General features: G+C 49.1%; 1 long non-coding RNA gene across 5 annotated transcripts; it reads left to right on the forward strand.

Annotated features, from left to right (window-relative positions):
• Positions 1–324: 324 nt before the first annotated feature.
• LOC118253197 (uncharacterized) lies at positions 325–16,425 on the forward strand. 5 transcript variants are annotated; one of them, XR_007708652.1, is made up of 8 exons: positions 325–1,086; positions 2,436–2,714; positions 3,109–3,229; positions 4,916–4,999; positions 5,685–5,748; positions 6,399–6,612; positions 11,025–11,178; positions 15,426–16,425. It is a non-coding gene; the product is annotated as an uncharacterized LOC118253197 (long non-coding RNA). The 5 variants fall into 5 exon arrangements; XR_004780354.2 differs by lacking the exon at positions 6,399–6,612 and having other exon boundaries at positions 15,426–16,422; XR_004780359.2 differs by lacking the exons at positions 5,685–5,748; positions 6,399–6,612 and having other exon boundaries at positions 15,426–16,421.
• The last annotated feature ends 3,504 nt before the right edge of the window (positions 16,426–19,929 follow it).

Consider the following 19,929-nt stretch of genomic DNA (forward strand, 5'->3'; position numbering starts at 1 on the left):
ACCCTCACTTGGCCATGCTGGGCCACCAGCAGACATGGGGCACCCTTGGAGACACCAGGTAGTCACAGCAGGTCCCTGCCTGGTCGTGCCTCCCTCCCCAGGAGCACCCGGCTGGTTGCGTTCCCCGGGTTGCATCCCAGTGGTACCCACCCATGCTTGTTTGCTCTCCTCTCGTTTCCAAGATCTCCTTTTTTTTTTTTTTTTTTTTCCTTAAGACTGATTATTCAGTTAAAAAAAAAAAATCCTCCAGCATTAAAATCTTTCTCACGTTGTTTCATCTCGGTAAAACAATGACATTTTCCCCTCTTTGATGCTCAGATCTAGCTCCGCAGGAAATTTTACTACCATGACTCTTTCATCTCTCTCCTGGTTTGAAGATAAATGATCCTTGGACTCTTCTGGACCTGCATAAATCACAAAAGCAATCTACTAAGAGAGCTGCCTGTGGCACCGACTTCGGCTGGAATTGAAAAGGACAGTCAAAAATATCCACGGTTGCTTACAAAAGGGTTAACCCAAACCATCCTCTGGGCAAGAGGGGAGGAGGCCGGTGGTGGGACTGCAGCTCCATGGGGTGGGAAGGACCCCAGGAGAGAGGGCACCGATCACAGCACCTCCTGTGTCTGGGCACAGGGCTCCATCCCTAAGACAGATGGGTCTGGGCGCATCTTCCCGGGGTACTGAATTTGCCCCTGGGTGTCAGATGGGTGTGACACCATCCCTGCCCTAACCGTGGGGCTTGCCCGTTAACCCATCTCTGGACAACGGGCTGAGGTCAGTGAGGTGTCACCTTTGAAGTCTGGGCTTTGGGAGGGGCAGCTCGCCATGTATATAATTGATCTGAGCCTTTGATGAGGTTTTATCTGCAGGATGGAGAAGCCTCAATGCTCTGTCAGTCTCAGCACTGTATTTCTATTCTCAGAAATGTCCTGTGAGGGTCCAACCTGATGGTGATGACACCCAAAGCACCAGCGACAAGGCACAAGGTGAAACCCCCCCCATGCTCTGCTCTCACTTGAGAGATGACTACATGGTGGCACCGGCAGCCAGCTCCTGCACCGCCAGAGCAAACGTGCCTGGATTCAGGTAAACCAGCAGCAAAACCCCTGCTGCAGGAAGGTTTGTGCACCAGTCTACCACTGGCTGCCATCCCTTGGTCCCCGTCCCGGGGAGCTCGCAGGCTGCAGCTGCAGCCAGCGCCGCTCCAGGAGCTGCTGATGCAGCAAGCTTTGGCGTGCAACCTCCGCTGGGTGCCTTGTGCTTTCCCGTGGGTGGGACTGTGGGCTGCTGAGCTATTTTTGTGTCTCCCCTCGCTTTCACCTGATTGTAACCGGATACCGCAAGCCCCAGCAGCCCCGAGCGGAGCACGCTGCATTGCTCATGTAACACACCATATGCTTTCGGGCAAGGAGACAGGATTTCACGCCGCCAGGCCAGCTTTTTTTTTTTTTTTTTTTTTTAATATTCTTCTTAAGAAAATTTTTAAAGCTGTACTTGCAAATTCGTTGTGTTGCTCAGAGCTCCTTGTAATTCGGGGACATCTGCAGAGATCATTCACAGTGTTGCTCCTCATTAACTGAGGTGTTATCTTGAAACTGGATTTAATGCAGCTCCCTGAGATGCTCAGCTCCTTCCAGTCTGATGTGGTGCTTCATGTCCCATTTCCAGTCATACGATGCTGATCCATGGTGAAATCATTTCAGCTATGAAAACGGGTTTTTACTTCAAAATATCCCCACCAAATACAGTGACTGCTCTACAGATGAGTCAGCAAGCACCCGAGGTGTGCAGCAAGCAGCACTGTGACTGCTGGGTCACAGGGACGCCAGGCATAAAGCACAAGTTGTGCCCTCCTTTCCTCCCTCATCTCATTTGGTGCTGCAGAGAGGGCAACCCTCACCTTCCATCTGCTTTATTTAACATTGGCCACCTTCATTTGAGAGGTATAGACACCTCTAGACAGCATGTGTCATGAGAGATGGTTGGCAGGGCCTCCAAAGGGCCCTGTCTCAGCGGGGTTGGACCCAATGACATCCAGAGGCCACTGCCAGCCTAGGCCGCTCTGGGGTTCTGGATTTCCTGAAGCAGAAATCTGGAATAATTCTCCTTAATTCTCCTTTCTTCCACCACAGAGCCACACCCAGAGGCAGCATCTCGCTCTGTAACGCTGAGCTCTTCTCCTGGGATAATTAAATCAATAATTCAAACCCCTTCAGGCCAGCTTAGGGATTCCCATGCTGGGGTAACTTTACCGGAGCTGGTGGATCAGGCCTGGTTTTCGTGGCTGCTTTATTTTTCCCATTTTCTTTTCTGACTTGGAAAAACAGCAGCAGAAGTGTTGCTGTGGCGTTTTCCTCATGAGTAATCACTGATCTCATTTTGGTTTCTGCCACCCCTTTGTTTGGGCATGGCCAAACGATTGCCTCTCACCACAGGACTTTGTGGGAGACACAAAATGGAGGCAGCCTGAAGCACAGCCCGGTGAGTGGGGAGACGATGGTCAGGACAGGAGAGGAAGAAGCCTGGAAAGTGACAGACAGACGGACAGGCTTGACGTGAGGAGGAGATGACAGCCGGGAGTTGCAGGTGTGGAAGAGAAAAGGCAAGGAAGGCAGCATGCTTTGCTCCATCAGAGACTGACTTCTGCACAGTCTTTGTGTCCCCGTTGATGCTGGGTCACTGGGATCGTGGCGGAAATTTTCTCTTTTCATCAGGTGATTTTCACTGGAAAAAAAAAATATACCAATGAGCTTCAAGGCCTGTTGAATTGCACATGGGAAGGAGAACTGGTAGGGTCCAGGGACAGGTCCAGGAGGCTTTGCTGGCATCCAACACCAGCTTTCGTGCTCAGATGGCTCAGGTAGGTGCAGTCCTCCTTTGAGCTGGAGGACCGGAGCCCCAGCCATCATCCCACAGGGAGCCATGTGCCTGTGATTCACCCGGCACATCTCTGTGGGCTCGAGGGCACAGTTTCATGAACATCTCCTTTTCCCTTAGCTAAGAGGATGGTTACAAAACGTACTGAAATTTGTTTTTTACCCTTTAGAGCTTCCAGAACTTTGTGCTCATCTATCTTACGTTATTTTTCTTTCTATTTGTGGTTTTGAGGTCATGGCTTGAGAAATGTTAACTCTTCAAGTGAAGCTCGGAGCCAAAACCAATTCTTCTTAGAGGAAATACCAACATTTCTGCTAGTGCCTCATAGCTGAAAAACAGAAATGAACACACGGTAATTGATTTATCTTGCTGATCAAAAGGTGCCTCAGCAAAGTCATGTACTCATGGAAAATGCTGTGTGATAGAGTTGGGTGGATAGTGCAAACAAACACAAACTTTCCCACAAATATTTGCTTGTTTTAAATTAATCTGCTTGGCTCTGCTCATGGCTCTCCAGAGTTTATTTTCCACAAATATTCTAACAACAGCTCATTGGCAGGAATACACACAGAAACCGCTCAAGGTAACATCTGAAGAAACTATTTTTGAAGGTCTGTCTTAAGGCCAGCATCCCTAAAACCCTGCTATGTCTGTGCCTCTGGACTCGGCAGCCCCGAGGAAGGGACAGCACATCATCTGCCTCCCTCAGAGGAGGCCAGGCGTGGGGATGTGGCTCTGAGTCACGGCTCAGATCCTCATTTCCCTCCTGATGAAGATGATGATTAACCAGGAACAGCTGGAGAACTGAGGCTGCGTTTCTGTGAGAAAGAGACTCTAGGAAGGCTCTTTCTCTCTCCCTGCCTTTGCATTGCATGAGGGCAGGAGAACCAGGGGTGTCCCCTCCTTCCTCTTCCCTGCATGTAGATGACAGCTCAGCACTGAGTCCCTGGGCTATCTTGCAACCACATGATGTGGCAAGGCACCCAAACGTGTGGGTATGGGTGTACAGTCTTGTTGCACCCCAGTTTTGCCATCCGAGATGGCAGAAAGGTAGCCGCATGCAGGCTTGGGGGAGAATTTTCCTTCACTTCCTGGGACACTTAGGAAAGCAAGATCCTGCTGGAGCAGGCTGCAACATGAATCCTCCTGGCAGTTTATAAATAGCTGGAGAGAAGTGAACAACATTATTTTAAGTTCACGAACTAGTCTTCATATTCCTTCCAGCAATCACAAGGCAGTTTGAGTCAGACTTGTGAATACAAGGCTGGAAGCATCTTCTCTCTTCCATGCTGGAGCAGGGGCGCAGGTCCCCGAGGGAGCCCCCGCAGCACACGTACCTTGCACTGCAGAGCCTGAGGCCCTCACATCTGGATTCATCTCGAGTCAGAATAAAGTTCCCAAAATTCTGCTCAGAGATAAAGGGAAGAAGGTCAAAGCATATATATATATTTTTTTTTGAGACTCTTTTATTTTCAATTATAAAATACAAACAACAATTAAACCAAAAAGACATTCCAGAGTGAAATATATATATGTATATATTTCACAATGTTTTCTGTTTTCTAATTTATTTTTTTTTAAACTTGCTTACCCATTAGGGGAACATGCACAATTTTGAAAGCAGTTTGATGGAAACACGTATTTCATTGGGGAAGAGTTTTGAACTTATCTCATCAGCTCTATTAATAGCACTTAGCACTTACTCAGGTATCTTAAGCAGGGTTTCTCAAAGCGCATTACGAAAGTACATCATTAGCCCTATTCTAGATCGATCTGTCTAAAGCTGAGCCGGAATGTTTTTAATTTGACTTCTAAATCACCACTGCCAATATGTCTCTGTGAGCTACACTTGTACAGTCAGGAAATGAAACAATTTCTCATGATGCACGTCAAAATTAGCCAGCACGAACTGGCTACAGGCCCCCGGGACAGGACAGTCCACTGCACCAGGAATCAGGAGATTCTTCTCTGCCACCACGTTCCCACAGGGCCATTTGCAAGTCTCTGCATTGCGCATCTTTTTTTCGTCCCTTTTTAGGCTGCTGGCTGCGTTTAGACTGGAAGTCCTCTGGAAAAAGCACTGCGGCATCCCTCGGCCATTGGTGGCAGCGCTACGGAGCGGGTGAGCCACGCAAATCATTTTGGAACAGGAGTTGAGGCAAGGTGGAAGCAAAAACCATAAGCATTTTTGCAGAACTGCTGCTAGAAAAGATTTTAAGAGCCCTTTTGGGTTTTGACATCTTAAAAAAAAAAAAATTGAACTGCACAAAAATTAGTCACCGAACTTACAGAAAGGAATGACAGTCACAAAACAGGACCAGAGGCAGTTGTGATATTAGCAACCACCCCTTCATCACAGTGGTTACGTAGGCATTGAATGAGAAAGGCAGGAGGGTATGTTTGTAAAGAAAACCTGTTTTTCACAGGTTGCCCCTTCCACAGTGGCAGACCACAGATTGAGAAGAGCTGACTACCCTTCCGGTAGCAGTAATGCAATTACACTGCTCATAGCGAGGGAGAAAAACACCGGCTGATTTGCTTTGCGTCATGTTCTGTTAACCTCAGAATTAACCTTGCTGGACACAGATCTGTTAACTTTTACCATGCTCCCCCAATTAATCTGCTGAAGTCTGGGATAGAAATAGCTATCCACAGCTGTTACGAATTGATATGTTCCCTGTTGATGCTTGGCACTGCCTTCAGAAAAAAGAAAAGTTTCTTATTTTATTCTTTGCTATGAAGTTAACTTTTTTTTTTCCTATTTTTACTATTTTTAATGCTCTTTCTTTGCAAACTGATGGCCTCAGACTGCTCGGCTTTACTTTGATTGGAATGGAAGGCAGACTTGCTACTTGAGGACACTCTGTAATGGTAACTTCAGAGCTGTTATTTTTGTTTTAGAAAAAGGAAGGGTGGAGGGAGCTTGCGGGGTGCACAGCTCTAAGTGCATCGGGTTACACCACAGCACGCATTGCATTTCCAGGGCTGCGGGGAGCAACAGTCCCTTAGATGTCCTCTGCCCTGCTGGTAATGCCTGAACGAAACAGCCAGATCCACCTGGGGCCACCATCCTGCAAATGCCTGCTCACACACAGCAGCAGCTGCGGTTTTAGTGCATGCTCAGAATGGAAATCCCCAAATCTGCAAACTGCAGAAAAACGGCAAAATCCCCAAATCTGCAAAGCCACCTCTGCAAACCGGGGCTGTACATATGTACCAAGCAAACGTAGGCCTTTAGAACTACTCAGTGAGGTGGCTCTGATCCTTCTCACTCCTGTTTTGGGCTTCCATTCCTGACATTTAGGCACTGGCTGAATGTCGTATCCACAGAGTAAAGCGTTCATAGATCTTTTTGAACCTTGGTTGAAAAATTAACTTAACTACCAAGAGTCAGATGACGATCTTGGGGCTTGTGAGGGCTCTCTCTCTGCCAGTGTCAAACTGGAGGAAGGGGAGGAGGTGGCTGTCTCTTTTTAACGACAGGTTAAACCTTTCATACAGTGGCTAAAGTGTTTTGTTAGGTGTGGTGTAAAACCATGGTTACAGAAAACAAAGTATGGGAAGATGTTTGAAGTGACAACAGTGACAGCAAACCCCCCACCAGCTGGTGACATGGCACAAACATAGCACACCCATGGCACAGACGGAGCAGCCCAGGTGCCCGGGCTCGCCTGCAATGCCCTTGGTGATGGATGCCCAGGCACAAGGGATTTCACCAGGCACACAGCTGCTAGGGTAGGTTGCTGCATAATGCCGATGGGGTCTGGTTTTCTTTTCCATAATCTCCAAAGTTGCCTTGATTCAGAACGAATGAAAGCATTGAGTGTCTCCAAAAGCTCCAAATAACTCGTGTTTTCTCATCTATGCCCTCTGCTCTGCACATTACTCTTTTGTTTGTCTTCCCTCAGCGTGCATCTAGAGGAGAGATTACAAGTTGCACCATCAGCAGCCAAGCAAGGTCTGAGCCACAAGGAAAGATCTGAGTCATCTCCCCGAGAGAGTATTTTAGCCATACATCATTGTTTGTTTTCAGGCAAACCAGTACAATTATGCAACATAAATTCTTTTAAAGCATTCGGGACTTCAGTTCAATTTAAAATCCTGTAGGTTTTATGGCCAGGATGAGTGATTACAAAGCGTGTGCATACAAATGAAGACTTAGGAAGAAGCATGTGGGGAGGATGAAAGGGTGCATGGAGCCTCATGCGCTTGCTGGGCAAGCTCCGGCCAGGCTGCAACAAAGGGTGGGAGATCTGAAGGGCCCACGTCAAAGGCAGGTTATGATATTTATGGCTCTGGAGCACGGTTTCACTCACCCAGTGCCATGAGCATTTTCTGTGATTGCAATCTCCTACAAACGCTTTTCTATGGGCTTCAGTAGAGCCAGGTGACTTTGTCTGGATTACCTCCTGATTTATGCTGCCTTGAATGGGGATGAGGATCTGATCTATTTAAAAACAAGACTCGGCTATAACAGAAATAGAGGGAGGCATTAAAATGTCTGCCATCTGAATATTTCATCACTCCGGGAAAGTGCTAAGCAGGGGCTTGAGGCTCAGATGCCATCCTCGGGCAGAAGGACAGGCTGGCAGTGGGGACACTGAGCCCACCCGTCCCCTTGCAGTGTCACCAAGCTCCTGTGGGGAAATCAGAGCCGTGGCTGAGCTGCTTTTACCCCAGCCCCTGCCTCCTTTCTCTCCTGAGGTAGCACCGCATCCCTGTCATTTAAAGACGTGGTGCTTGCTGCCTGCAAGCTCAGCCTCCACTGCACAGCCCCAGGAGCTGCAGACCCAGGTGGAGAACCAGGACCTAGAGGCACGAGTAGAAAGCAAAGATCCCACAGCTTGGCTTAATGTGCTTTCTTCGAGGCATACTGTCATGGTTTTTGGAGGCCTGGCAGTTAAATCAGTTTACAATGCCAGCTACCTGTTTATTTATTTCTCCTTCTGTACAGAGGAGTAGAGTCTATGGTGTTTTGTTCCCTCTCTCTCATTTAGGTGAACATACAGATAGGTTTGTGTCTCAGTATTCTGCTTTTACTTACACTGATGTAAATTCCACTGCAGCAGGAGGGATTATTGACAGCGGATCTGAGACGATCCAAGGCCAGACTCTGACCTATTGATTTTGCCAAGATTGCACAGGACGTATGTAGTTCATTGCAGACTACAGTCTTTGTTTGTTTTGTTTATTGCTCAATATATAACAATGTGGAATAAAGAACGACGCCAAACTGCAGAAATGCCTGAGGATTTCTCTTTAATTGAAATCAGGACTGGGATCAGGACTCCTTGTAAATCAAGAGCAGTCAGCCTTTGAGAAAATTCACTGCTTTTCCAAAGTTTACTTTCAAATGGGATTTAGCTTTAACTCTTCACCTCTCAGAGCAGCTCAGCTAAATAATCTTTAATGATTTCTCTGGAGCCACTATGTGCTGCTCAATAGTTTGAAAATTCATGGGCACAACAGATGCCGGGCAAGACTCTTGTTTGTACTAAGTGTGACCTGTAGTTGAGAAAAAGAAAATCCGTGTAAATATTAGAGATATTCCCAATATCGATCCCAATCGATATTCTTGAAAAGCTGGACTCTCTTCCGAATCAGGATTTTGGTTCAGTCCATTAAAAACCCAACGGTTGTCCTGGTAAAGTGATGACCTAGATCTGCATTTAACTTCAGTTTGATGCTGCTTTGGATTAACCTTTAACTCGGAGCCCTGTAGCCTCAGTGCCGTACGAACTCCTACCCACAAATTCCACCAGCGGGTTGGCTCCCGCCTTCCCGAGAGCGCCTCAGCCTCCAGGTAAATGGGTGCCAGTCGCTGTGAGCAGAGCAACATCACAGCCCTGATGTCCTAATTAGAGTCCTGTTGTTTCCCACATCAGAGCTCCCTGTGTGTTATGAAACAGCCAACCAAGTGTGGTGCTCAGCTGAAGATTTCACAATGCGACTTTCCTTCTCCAGCTGTATTTTTCCAAACTCACATTTTCAGAGGCTCTCATTTCAATGCATTTATTGGATTGAGATGTCTCATAATTATTTATAACAAAAGAGCTCATCCTTCCAGCCTATTGTAAATAGGCAGCGCACTGAACGCTAAGTTAGCAGCAGCAGGCTGCAAGAGGAGCGGGCTATTAAGATGAATGCAGCAAATCTGAATTCTTCCGTCCCCACCCTTCAGCAACCCATCTGCGTGTGTGGCTGGGAAGGAAAAGAAAGGGATCCTCTTCTCCAGGATAATAGCAAACGCTACTAGAGAGGAAAGAGGAAAACCCTGTTTATCCCTAGTAGGAAGATAATTGATCTCCAGCCCGCACACAACCGGTCTCAGAGCAGCCGGTAGCAGCACAGCAGAGCCTGTAGCGAACCAGAGCCCAACCAGCCTGTCAAACAAAAGCTTTATAGGGACACCAGGGAGAACAAAAGTAGCACATTTCGTTCGTTCATCATAAATCTTCCCCTTTATTGTGCAGAGATGCTTGGCTGCTGAGCGCGCCGCGTTTCGGCGCGGGGGCCACCCTGCGGGCGGTGCGAGAGCCCCCAGGCCCCCCGCAGCCCCCCGGGGCTGCGCTCACCTCCTGCCAGCCCCAGCTGGTCCCCGCGTCCTCAGACACCAGCAGCCCTGGGCTCCGGCTCTATCACTCTCTCTTTTATGTCTGCTGAAGGTAATAAAATAACCATTTCTAAATTTAACTAGCATTGCATAATGCAGCTATTTATTATGTAAAGCTGCTGTTTACAATGCCCAGAATATTGATCACTATAAAAAATGCAATGCAGCTAGAGCTCGTATAAATTACTGTTACTGTTTTCCTTTCTTTTTGTTTAAAGGATCAATCAAAGGTCTAATTTGTTCTCATGAATTCACCTCTGCGTGGCATGCAAAGCACCAGGCAGCGCGTTGTTTACTGTCATTCAGGCTTGCATGCAGCACTCAGCTCCGAGTCTGGCAGAGGATATGTAAAGATGACAATTTGTTCATTATCCGAACCATTGGAAAAGGCAAATAAAGCACACTAACCTGCTTTACTTCAAATCAGGTCAATTTTTTTTTTCTCTCAGCTATAAAGCAGCAGTGGCAAGCACTTAAAAATTCCAGCTTTATGACTGTATGTCATCATTATCACGTACAGCAGATTATGAATAGGTATTTTCTTACAATAGCACATGAAGCCTGAGAAAATGAAAGACGTTTTCCTATTCTTTAGGCCTTTTGGGGGTAGAAAGAAGGATGGAAAAAGAGAATTAAATATTAACAGAGCAAACAGATCACTAAGCAAAAAACAATTAAATAGCACAGCATCCATTCAACAATAACAGCAAATCATGATGCAACCGCTGAGCGTGGGGCAACATACTAATCATGGATTAAAGGGTCTGATTTGTGCCTCATGAGTATTCATAGGCAAAACCTGATACGTGGAAATTGAACTGAGGGAAATATGTTTTGTGGGGAACATGAGGTTATACCAGTGTCTGTGCAAAATGATGATGGTTTTTCTCGACTGTGCCTTTTTTTCCCTCTTATTTTCTTTTTCCAAGGAGTTGTTTTCCTCCTCTCTACAGAGTGAGACACAGAGTCTTTCCCACCTACCTGCACAGTCTTGTACTTGCCTGTACAAATGCAGGTGATCATAAAAAACGCTGCCATCATTCGATGTCACCCAGAAAATCAAAGGTTAGAATGAACGATGGAGCGCACCATCGCGGGCAATATCCCTCTAACGGCATCCAGTAGCCAATGTTTCCAAAGATGAATCACCCCTATAAACAGAGAATGAGGCGGTGTAAATCCAGCCCCGTAGCAGATGTGCTGTCAGCAATTGCACAGGGCTCAGCACGGGCAGGAGGCCATGGGAAGCAAATAGAAAAATTTCCTACCTAGGTGGCAGCTTCTCGTCTGTGCCATTAGAGTTGCCTGCTTTGGCTTCAGTGCAAGATTGCAGTCAGTCACACACCACTACACAACCTTTTTTTTTTTTTTTTTTCTCCAGTTATCTTCAGCTCAGGGTTTAGGAAAATAAAAAATGTTAATGGGCCAAATTTTGGCTTCCTAGAGAAATCTCCCCCTTCCCAGAGAAGACCCCAAGAAACCAGCTAGTCTATTCTGATATTGAGAAAAAGTGAAATATATTCTTTCTCTCTAGTCACTCCACAAGGGCGAAGAAGGTCACACCACCCTTGCGGAAAGCCGCAAAGCTCAGCAGCTCTTCTAGGATCAGCCCTGTGCCCTGCTCCTGGGCCTCACATCATGGCCCTGGACGTCTTCTGCTGGCCCCCAGCCACTGCTGAAGCCATCAGGTAAGAGATACAAGGGCAGCAGAGCTGCCCAGACCGCCTCAACTCAGGGTCAAGGACCAACATGCCTTCTCTTCTTTGTCCTTCATTCCCCATGCTCGTGTTCCACGCTCAGCGTCCACCAGCCTTTCCCCAGTCCCTTTCCAGCCCCACAAAGGAAAATCCTCTCTAGTGGTGTCTGAACACCGGCTATTTCCATGTAGGTATGGGGCCATGAGCTTTGTGCAAAAGACTCTCAGTAAACAATCCTTTTTATTTTCCACTAAACAACCACTCCAGAACAAGGAGGAGGCCACCAGTGAGTTCGGTGTCACTGAGGGGCCACTGCTGAGTATCCTAATGTGTCTGCTGTGCATATATCAGAGCAGTCTGAGGTAGCAAACTGGCTTCTTTTCCCCATTTTACAATTTGGAAAGCCCCTTATTTCTCCATCTACATCCTCATCTCTGACATTAATCAACAGTGTTGGTGCAGGGCTGTTTGTTAATATGGAGATTGGTCTTCTCCATCAGCCTCTGAGAAGTTGGCTCCCATTTGGCACAGTGAAAAATCCAGCAGCTAAGGCAGCACGTTTCTATAATCTTGATGGAGCTCGTACTTTAAAGTTCAAAGGAGCTTAAACAGCGGGAAAGCCCCTCTGGAAGATCCAGTGTTTTCATGTGCGAGTCAGGTTTTTGGTTGTGTATCAGTTGTTATTTTCAGTAGCTGGCGTTTCGTTTCTGCACAGAAGCAAACGTAAAAAAGCAAGTGAGCAATTTATAATGAAATAATCAATGCTGGTGGTGAAGTCGCTGGTGCCTGTGCACTTAGCCTTGCCTATGATCAGAAATTTCTCTTGGGGGCAGCATTTCTTACAGAGATGGATGGATTTATTTTCCATCTACAAAATGTTTACTAGCACATCCAGATCTCCTGCTCCAGCCGTGCTGCTGGTTGAGGGCCAAGAGCTGCCCAGGCCACATTCAGCAGGGGAGAGCATCACAAAGAAGAACAGCAACCCAAAGGCGACCCAAAAGCAGGTCACCATCCCATTCCCATTAGTTACCAGGAGGTAACTAAGGCTGAAGATGAAGTGGATAGAGCAGACTTTAGGCTGCCCGAAGTCACTTAATTCTTATCCACATGGCTTGCTGTAGTGCAGGAGGGGCGCCAGGTGAACAGTGCTTAAAAAAGCACAAGAAAAACACCACCACTGCGAGCAGGAGGAGCTGTGGTGGTCAGCCAGGACATCTCCCAGGACCAGGCCCACACACACCTCTGCCACCCCAGGGATATAAGTGAGAAATGGAGCCCCAGCACGGGCAGGGCTCTGCCTCCTGTGTCGCCGAGGGACTTGTCTGAGTGGTGCAGGACGCGAACAGGCCTGCGGGCGAGCAGGCTGGGGCCTGCGCCAAGGTGGCGGCGAAATCGCAGCCAAGTCACAGTCTATGTAGGTCAGACAGCAGGCCGGCCCACCCACGTGCCAGGAGGCTACAGGGCTATAAATGTTTAATTGCTTTCCCCACATCAGTCGCAGCAGGTGAATGAAGCCCTGTGAGGTGGATGGGAGAAGCAGACACAGATCCTCGCTGTTACGCTATGAAAGACCGTGGGCTCTCAGACCCCGTGGGCTTCTGAGGACCCAAACCAGGTGACAAATATAGCAGAGGGCAGCTGATTAGCTGCAGGACCATTAGCAGTCTGTGAGGATTTAACTCTCCTGAGAGCTAAACATGTGAAGAGTACGGCTGAGGTTGGAAAGAAGGTGGTGATGAGTGGAGGACTGAAGAAACGAAGCCGTATGGTGAGCAAGACCAGAGTAAGAGCAGAAGGGAGACCCTGCAGGGAACAGTCCCAGAAACCTGGATGATTACACAGCACAGAATAAACTGAGGAGCTTTGCATCAACGAAACTTCACAACCCTTGCCAGGCGGGACGTCAGGAGTTCAGTATTTATCAACAAAGCTGTGGGGACAGTTGTACTTAGAGCTAGCCTAACACGAGAGCTTCAAAACAGATGCTTCTGAAAGCAGGCAGAGATAAACCCAGGCCATTTTTGGAAGCTCTCCTCTTCTTTTTTCCCCTTTGGTTAGCTCCAGACTGTCTGGAAACTGAGGCGACTGATTTTCATCTTGCTTATGTGACCATAAATCAGAAGCAAAGTTAGCACAGGCAAGAAGGTGATGTGGATGTACCGGGCTGGAATGCCTGAGAACCACCTTTATTGTTATTATTAAGCCATAACTGCATGTGGGGCTATAAATCAGCCCACCCTGCTGAGCACGGAGAGCAGGTAGCTCCTCCTGCACCAGGACAGGCCGCAGCTCATCCCTTCCCTTCAGTGCTGTGGCTGGGGCAGTAAAACCCCTCTGCCTTTGTCCCTAAAGCCCAGATCTTTGTCCGTGCCTGCATTTGGCAGTGCTCCTCTGGACAGACTGTATGTCCTGCAGACCTCTGGGCTTCTTGTTAGATACAGCAGCTTTTCACAGGGGGAGCAAATACAGAGCAGAAGACTTCCCTGCAGAAATGAAGCTTGGCAAAGCATTGACAGCTGAACTGGCTGTGGCTGGATACCCATGGCCTTCCCTTGCTGCCCATAGGTATGGGGTCATGAGAACCTTGCTGCAGACATGGGCAGCTCTGTTGGTGCTGCGGAAGATGCTACCGGTCACAAAACCATCCACCACTTCTTACAGGATGTTGCGGCACGGTTCAGACTTGTCGTATCTGGGTGTTAACAAGAGGTCATCCTGCAGCCTCCGTGAGTGTCGGTCTTGGCTTCACAGCCACCTCAAGGCCTCCTTTCGCCTGCTGCCTGTCACCTCGTACTTCTCTTCAAATACCAGGGCACTGCTTCCCCACTGCAATGCTCTGTCCGCTCTTGGGGGAAGGGAGAAGAGGTCTTTATTTTTAGGATGACACTGAAGAGCTACAGAAAACATCTTGAAGGGTACCTACCCTCCCTCTCAGCCTCCACAAGTAAACATCCTCGCTTAGGTGTGCCTTTTACCATATTAATAGCTACTTCCCTTTCCGTAATCACTGGGTTATTGCTAAAGAAATTGCAGCAACATTCATAGCCAGTGACCCATAAATGCAATACAACACCAAAGGTCGCAGAGTTATCTCGTGCGACAAACTCACTTTTGATGAATTGGTACCATTCCCTGGAATATTCTTACAGTAATTTTAAGAGTCATAACATCTTACCACGTGCTGCTTCAACTCTCTGACATGCAGCTAAAAATAGCGAGCGCTGCAAAGCCTGGGAGAGAAGCTTCCAGTTCAGATTGGAGCTGAAAATCCCGGGTGTTTCAGGCTGTTCGCATCAGCCTTTTGATTTCAGCACACCATAAAGACAAGGTTAAACTGAGAAGTTTGGGTATGAATCCAGAGCAGGAAGGGGACAGGTACAAAAACAGGTGCCTGCCTTCATCCCGTTTCTATTTAAAGACTCTTGGTATTGAAAGCCTGGCAGCTGATGGGAGTGCAGAGGCCAACCCGAAATGATGAGTGGGTACGAGCACCACGTTAGGTTTGATCTGTGCAGTCACTAAATCCAAGACAAGCTCACATGTGATGCTTGGGATAATTCTGTCCATGTTCATGTTGTGTTGTGGACCCTAGACAAAAAAAGAGTGTCACGACACAGTCCTCTTCTTCTGCCTGTCTGCCCATCCTAGTCTTCTAACTGGGCCTTCTGGGTTATTTTCCTCGCAGAATATCAACACGCAAATAATGCAGAAAAATAACAGCAAATTTTAATGGTGCCCTAGCCCAGTTGCTAGACATGGGTTGGGTACTTCTTCTCTTCTTCTCTGCTATATGAGGCTCCTAGGCAAAACCAATAAAACGTAGGGGAAAAAATGTGCACTTGCACAAAGCCTTTTGTGCCAGCAGCTCTCAGCGTTGCACCCACAACAATGTGTCGGGCCCCACAATGCTCCTTTGGGGTGGATTAACACCATCACACGCTTTTTGGATGACTGTTAGAGCCAGTGAAAGTCAAAATTAATTCCAGTGTGCTGTGCTGTGCAGTAACTGGACCGGTCCATCAGGGTATCTTATCTGAGGGTCCCAGGACCCTTTTCCTCAGCACCCACCATGCCGGCATGAGGCAGCAATGCTCAGACGTTCCCGTAACAATTTCCCAAATGAGGAAAAATGCCAGGGTTCAGCTGAGGGCACCGCAGAGGGTGGTTAGCAGGCTGTGAGTCTGAGAAGCTGAAGAAGCTGATAAAATCCCAGTTTCTGCTTATTTTCCCCTAAGGACCCATAGAGCAGGAAGAGCTGCTCTCTGATGCAACTTCTCCAGCAGGCGCAGCCCCAGAGGAGGAGGAGGACCCGCGTGCTGCCCGTGGCGCAGGTCACCAGAGGGCATCACTGAGACTCCAGAGCCCGAACCCGCCTTAAGTTAGACCAGAAATGCTACGATCAGGGGCATCCCTGGGCTCCCCGATTCCCTGCGTTTCGCTGCAAAAACCCGGGGGTTGTGCAGGCATCGGGGAGCAGAGCTGCGGTGCTGCGCCCCCAAACTTCCCTGCATCCCCACCGGGCCCTCATCCTTCTGCAGGGCCAGCAGCCCAGGGGCAACTAAATTTTTTTTTTTCTTTTAAATGAATGAACAACATAAACGCATAAATAAACACGGATCCTCACCATTGCAAATTAAGGCCATATTGCAGGGGAAATTGAATCCAAAGAATGCAAGCAGCCAAACAAACAAACAAGCGAGCAGCAAAAGAAAACCAATTATTTTGGAGGGAGTCGCAAATGAGCAAACAAAACCACGAATGGCCCCAGCCTCCAGCACCCCTGCAAGGGCTCCGTCACAGCCCGCTGGGAGCGAGGCCCGGGCGAGACTCCTGCCTCTCCGTGATGCCTCCGCTCCCTGTGCCTTATTTATATCCGATTAAAATGATTAAATCGCGACACGTGAGTTTGTGTGAGGAGCCTGGCACCATTTTTATTTATTTATTTATTTATTTATTTTGGTTAAGCCAAAATTTTCAGAAACGTTAGCCAATAATGCCCTAAACGCAGGCTGCCAGCTCCTTTTGGCACTTCGTAGCCCAAAAAAAAGGGCTGCAGGGCCCAAGCCCGCCCAGCCGCCTGAACACGCGCGAACCGCCCGCTGATAGATTTACTGCTTGTCCCATCCTTTGGCAGATTTTGTTGATTTTAGCCAAAAAATATTCAAGATTTCTGGCCGAGTGTTATTCCCTGTCAGGGCGAGCGGCGGGATCTGGCCCCACTTGTTGTCCCCTCCCGTTTATTGCCTTTGTTTCTCTTTCCACAGATTAATTACAAACATCACACTCTGCCGCGCGAGCTCCCACTGTATGGCGGCTGTGTGATCTCAGCGCCATGAATTATAGATGCCTGACATATCACACCAAGCTATTATGATTTTTTTTTTCCACAAGCAAGCTATGAATTATGAAGAAGACCTATTAAATTTATAATACTCTCTGTCCTCGGAATGGGAAGGCACAGCCGGGTAATGCCTTCGTATCGCCCTCCGTGGCCTTCTCTGGGCTCGGGCAGTGCACACAACACCAACAACAACACGGACTCTGCGTATTTAGGGAAAATGATTTATTTCAGAGTGGTGGCGACCTCGGAGTTCCTTCTTTTGGGGATACAGGGGGTGCTTTGGGGGCGCTGGGTGCACTGTCCACATCGGTGCATGGCGGGGACGAGGCAAGGAAGGGCAGCACCAGCCGTGCCTCCACTGGCAGCCTCCAGGCTTCATCGAGGGGATTTTAAGGATGGGGTGGTGGCGGTGGAGGCCACAGGGGTGGAGGCCCAGAGAGATGGAGACCCACAGGCATGGAGGAGGCCCAGAGGAATGGAGGCCCACACGGTTGGAGGCCCAAAGGGCTGGAGGAGACCCAGGGGGACAGAGGAGGCCCATGGGGACGGAGGCCCTCAGGGAGGCCGACCCATAGGGCAGCGACCACCGATTATCACACAGGAATCAGGCCGCGGCCTCCCCCCCGGCCTCCCCCTTCCCTTCCCCTTCCCCTCCCCTCCCCCTCCCCCTCCCCTCCCCGCCCCCCATCGCGGAGCCGCCGCCAGCAGCCGGGCGCTGCCCGCGCGCCGCGGTGACGTCACCGTGTTATTGCCTCTCAATGACTGAGCACCCGGCGGGAGGGGGGGGCGGGGGGGGCGCGCGGCGCCCGGCCAGGCGCAAATGGAGGAGAGGGAGGCGGCGGGAGGGGGGGAGCGGGGGGCGGGGCTTTAGGAGGTGTGGGGGCGTGGCTTGGGGCGTGGCCCCGCCCACCCGGCCGCCCGCGGGCGGCGTCGCGAAATGGCGGCCGGGAGCCGCCTGCCCGCGGCCCCCCGGCGGGGAGGGGGCGGCCATTTTCCGAGGGGCCCGGCCCGGCCCGGCCAGGCCGGGGGGTGACGGGGACGCTGCTCGCTGAGGGCGGCCCTGGGGCTCCGCACGGCCCTGCGGGAGCTGGAGGTAGGGCAGGGGGAACGCTGCCGTGTGTGGAAGCCTCTGGGGGCTTGTACATAGCCCCAGTGACACCCTGATGCCTGCCGCCCTGCCATCTTCCCCTGCTGGGGCGTGAGGAGCGCGCCTCAAGAATCAGCTCCTTGTGCTCTTCTTTCCTTGTCTGGTGGTAATAAAGCTGGAATTCTGCCTGGCATCGGGCTGTTCAAATTATAAACGTCCTTACATTACCACAAACCTTCACACTGTGTCTAAAACACACATTTTTTCTGGGGAGCATCCCTGCCATTTGGCACTTTCTGTGTTTCCACACAGCTCCTGCCCAGCATCCCCTCACTTCAGTGCCCCTTTTCCCTTGCTGTGCCCCGTGTGAGCCCCCTCTGCCCCTCTCCATGCGGGACACAGCTGCAAAGATCATCTTTATTGCCCATTTTGTTGCCCACACCGCCCGTGGAGTGCTTCCACCAGTTCACGTGCTTTCTCTCATCTCCATCTTCCTGTGCATTGTCAGCTCATAGCTAGGTTGGAAGCTCCTTAGGATGGAGAGTTGTGTGTCTCATTTGGGAGAGAGGCACAGAAATGGTGTCCTGGGCCCTATTCCCCCTACTCAGCTTGGACCATAGCAAAGGATTGGGCCAGAAGCAGCTGGTGCCTGTAGCAGTCGGTCACTATCACGGGGCAAGCTGGGGACCTCCCAGAGGGGCTGCTCAGTGCCAGGAGCTGTGGAGTCTGGAGCTGATGCTTCTCCTACCCAGAGCCGTGGGATATAAACCCCACCTTGTCACTCAGACCAGCAGGAGCATCCCTGCAGGTTTCACGTGAGGCAGGATTGCACACAGGGTGCCTGCCATGACGGTGGTGGGAATCACCTGCGCAGAGAGCAATTTATCCTGTCGGTAGGGTGTAGCAGAGGCAACGCAGCTCAACGGAGGACTATGAGAGATGATGGCACTTAATTTTTAGGCTAGCTCGATGCTATCATTGTGAACAGCAGGTATCCATTCTGAGCATTTGGCCAATATTTATGGGATCAAATAGCTGCTAATAGCAGGGAGGTTTAAATTGTGGGGTACGGAAACACTCCAGAAGCAAATGCCCTAGTATTCATTTCAGTGCACACACGGAGTGATTAAAGCCCAGACTGTCGTTTACCGCCTGAAAGCTGGCTCTCACGGGATAAAGCATGGGAAGAAATATCTGCAGTGTGGCCGAGTCCTCTTGTCCGTGTCCAACAGGGAGTTAGGGGCTTTCCTGGAGCATTCCAGGTGCCATGCCTCTGGGAGCTGCTGCAGCCAAACGAGATGGACACCACAAATGTCTTCTGGATATAATCACTCACAGGTGCAGCAGAAGAAAGACTTTTATAAACAATTAGCTACGCAAGCTGCAAAAGTAGCATTTGCACTAGCTCTCCAGGGCCCTGGTAGTACTCCCTGAGATGTGCTGAGATGGATAGGATTTATAAACTGTGGATGGGTATTTCCTACACTGCAACTCTCTCAGCAGTATTATTCCACAAGGCTCTCTGTGGAAGACATATATGTTCATGAAAACATTTTATAGCCCTGTTGTGCTGGGATTAATATCAGATAAGAAAGTTCAGACTACGTGTACTCTGTTCTTCCCAGCACATTTCTGAGTCCACAAATAGAAAGGAGCCCATGGGAGCATATGACTATTAAGTAACTAATATACTTCCAAGTTGATGCAATTTTGGCATTTCATACACAGTTTTCACAATAATTTACAGACAATGCATTTCTTCAGAAGCAGTCAGCAGTTATGCACACTTTGAAAAGCAGTGTCTAAATCTACAGGTACGCAGACATGAGTGATATATCTTGGTGTATATAAGCTATAAGGCAGTGTTGGATGTGTTGAATGTCAGTTTGTAAATGCTGCTTAGTAGTGACCATACTGCCACAGTAACAGCATGACTCAGAGCTCCTGCAAGTAGCAGAGAATGATGGAGCTGACCAGAACCCCTTTTGGAAATGCCTGGCAGTTGGATGAAGCTATCAAGGGTAGAGGTGGGTCTCCATTTTGGTGTCTTCAAATAAGGACTTTCTGAAAGGAACTGACTACCCAACGCAACACAATATAAGGAACTCACTGGGCAACACAGCACTATAACTGGAAGGAATTAAAGGATATGTGACAGGGGAGGTCAGATCAGAAACCCTTCTGCCCTGGTGGCCCCAACATCCAAGAAGAGAGATTACATCAAGATATCAGCCTCTGTTACAACTACTGATACCGAACCAGTCACCTCATTTTTGAAACAACTACTTTTTCCTTTCCTTTCCTTTCCTTT

This window comes from Cygnus atratus, chromosome 9, assembly GCF_013377495.2.
Source record: "Cygnus atratus isolate AKBS03 ecotype Queensland, Australia chromosome 9, CAtr_DNAZoo_HiC_assembly, whole genome shotgun sequence".
Lineage (NCBI taxonomy): Eukaryota > Metazoa > Chordata > Aves > Anseriformes > Anatidae > Cygnus > Cygnus atratus.